The sequence below is a fragment of the Triticum aestivum genome, chromosome 4A (assembly GCF_018294505.1).
Source record: "Triticum aestivum cultivar Chinese Spring chromosome 4A, IWGSC CS RefSeq v2.1, whole genome shotgun sequence".
NCBI lineage: Eukaryota > Viridiplantae > Streptophyta > Magnoliopsida > Poales > Poaceae > Triticum > Triticum aestivum.
The window spans coordinates 663,583,933-663,586,967 of record NC_057803.1 but is presented as its reverse complement, the minus strand read 5'-3'; the positions used below and the strand labels follow the sequence as shown (position 1 = coordinate 663,586,967).

Below are 3,035 nucleotides of genomic sequence, written 5' to 3'. Positions count from 1 at the left end.
CCAACGGTATTAGCAGATAGTTTTTTAGTTTATGAAGTATGGCATTACTCTTTGCAATGTGAAGCTTGAATTCCCAGCAAATCAGGTCTTAAGAGAAACAAAACAAGTTTAATCTGGAGTAATTTTGTTTTCCACTTTTATACTTTTTTTAACATATGTTATTCAGGAATTCCCTTTTTATCGTAACAGAGAAGATATAACTAAACAAATTTTGAATTAAGAACTATGTAATCAAGTTTTTTTGGTGGGAGCCCGGGGGCGGGGGTGTTCATTCTATAGTGTTTGGCAATCCAACCAGACTAGTGATTTCCATACTGCATCTGAGATGATCTGGAAAAATATGTTCCAGACCTAGTGACCTACCGAGGTCGAAGTACTATTTACCTAGTAAGGTTGTGTAACAGAAATATTAGTTCTGGACCAGACCTGTCCAGACAATCACTCAGATCAGTTACCTCTTTCCCAACGTGTTCATGCTGTAGTGTTTGGCAATCAAACCAAACTAGCGGTTTCCATACTGCATCTGAGTGATGGTCTGGACAAGTCTGTTCCAGACCTACCGAGGTCAAAGTACTATTTACCTAGTAAAGTTGTTTAACAGAAATGACCAAATGATACTACCCTAAGATAAATGGGAACAAGGACGAAATTACAATAAAGAAACAAAATAAATGTGTAGTAGTGAAACAGTTCTAAAGATGCCCAGAAAAAAAATATGATCAACAAACAATTGTAGTGTAGGTGTGGGAAAGAGATGCCTCATCTGATGAGCATTGCAGGAAAAGTTCAACTAATGAACAGGATATATGAAACTAAAAACTGACAGAGTAGTCAAGAATCTTACTTAAAGATGGTTTTTGGCCAATGCTTCCTGCTGCACTGCTCAATAAGCTTCTGCTTGCATTCCCTAAGTTCTCCAACCTCAACCCCCAATCCATGGCCAACTCCGGTTGTCAACACTTGCTGATTGCCTCCACCAAGAAGCTTGCTTAATGCATCCCGGGTGGCATTGAGCTTAGCGATTACCATCTGCTCTGAGGAGCCCATCCCAAAGAGTGCCCCACCAACAAATACATTTACAACCACTGTTCCACCCTTCTGCCAAGTCTTGAATTTTACATCTTTCCCATATTTCTGGCACAGTTCATGCAACGTAGACACAGATTGCTCATCTATTGTTTCTACCGTGACAATGGGCTCAAAGAGGAACCTTGTTACCTACATAATAAACAGTGATATCATTATTCGCCACCCATTATTCTAGTGAACTGCTCTCTCCGTAAATAAATATGTCGTTTTAGAGAGCAGAGGTCCATTTTTTTAACTTTCACAAATATTGTTGGTAAAGCTATCTTGGATTGGTCATACCAAAATGAAATCATACGATTCTTCATAGAAAATTACATAGATTTTTATCAGCGTATTATGACGGGAGTTATTAGTTAAGTTATTTTCTGGAAACCTCAGATCAACATATTATTGAATGGGAAATAACATGAAAGATGGATTACAAACCTCCCAGAGCTTCTCAAGATTAAAGTTGCAATCCACATAGACAGTAGCGGCAATGGACTCAACTATATCAGCAAGCACCTTGGGAGCCTTAAATACAGTGCCACCATAGGGCGTAGTGCCAAGGTCATCCTCTAACTCTTGTTTCACTGACTGGATAAACTGTCCTACCTGCATAAAGGTGTACCCAGTAACATGACAATGGTAGCCAAAAACAGTTCATCTAATATCCACATCTCCAAGAGATAACATCAATCACTTAACAATTGAAGTGTATTATGCCTTATGAACCCGAATGGAGCGGCCGGACTACTTACCAATTCCAGTTTCAGCATTGCTAAATACAGTACTAAACTTAGTCTTGCATCACTAAATCAAAACTAAGATGTGACGAGAGCTGATATAGATAGATGTTTAGCACTACGTTTTGCCCTCAAATTAAGCCCATCAAACCGCTCGAGCAGACAGTTAAGAGTGGATGATTTATTAAATATAACATCTATATATATAACAGAGCCCCCAAATCTATCACTTCTAACCCAGAGGAGGAGGATCCGAGGACGCTTTACCAACAAATCGAGGTCTAAGAACAAAGAACAAGAGGCCATCAGCCATGCTTTGTGCTCAAAGCCCGTTGACAACGTGTTTGGTAGTCTTAGGGAAGGGGAAGGGGAATTAGTGGTGGGAGTTGGATGTGGGGTTTAGACGTGGGAAATAGATTTCTAGTCTCACTCCCTTATTTGGTGAAGGGACTTTTTCGTGGGAATTTGACAGAAAAACTAACAAAGAAAACGGGCCCACCGGTTAAACTTTAAGTGCTGCACCCACCTACTTCCCATTCCCTAATACCAATTACCCCGAAACAAACAGGCTGTGACCGCTTAAGCGGACAGTCAACAATGGATAATTTATAATAATATATAATATAATAATAAAGTACGAAACAGAACCCCAAATCCATGGCTCCTAACTCAGGGAAGGAGAATCCAAGGATACATACCAAGAGATCTAGGCGAGGACAGTTGCGTCGGAGCAGCGGGTAGAGATCGTGGCGCACGGCAACGCGCGCCAGCTTCTCGGTGGAGATGTTGGCGGCCCGAAGCGTGGAGAGCGCGTCGGGGCTGACGGTGGGGTTGGTGAGGTAGAGGAAGTTGGAGAAGGCGAGGCCGAGCGCCGCGTCCCCGACGAACTCGAGCCTCTGGTACGAGCCGGCTGCGCCACCGGCGAAGGACTCGTGGGTGAGTGCCTCCTCAAGCAGGGAGCGCTTGTTCAACTGGTACTGGAGAAGCCTCTTCACGCGGGGCCACTGCCTCCTCCCTGCCCGCCACGAAGCCGGGCGACGGCAGCGTGATGGGGCCCGACGGCGAAGGCGACGAGGCGCGGTGCTTGTGGGAGCCAGGCTCCATCGTCCCTGGTGTGCCGGTGCGCGTGACCGTCTGGCTACATCGAGAGGGGGGAGATGAAATTTTGGAGAGGAGGCGCCGCCAAAAGAAAAAAACAGAGGAGCTCACCTTGATAGATGA

At 44.1% G+C, this 3,035-nt stretch overlaps 1 pseudogene; it reads right to left on the bottom strand.

Annotated features, from left to right (window-relative positions):
• The window catches only part of LOC123084224 (ribonuclease 3-like protein 2), a 5,857-nt pseudogene that overhangs the window by 2,243 nt on the left and 579 nt on the right, over positions 1 to 3,035 (bottom strand).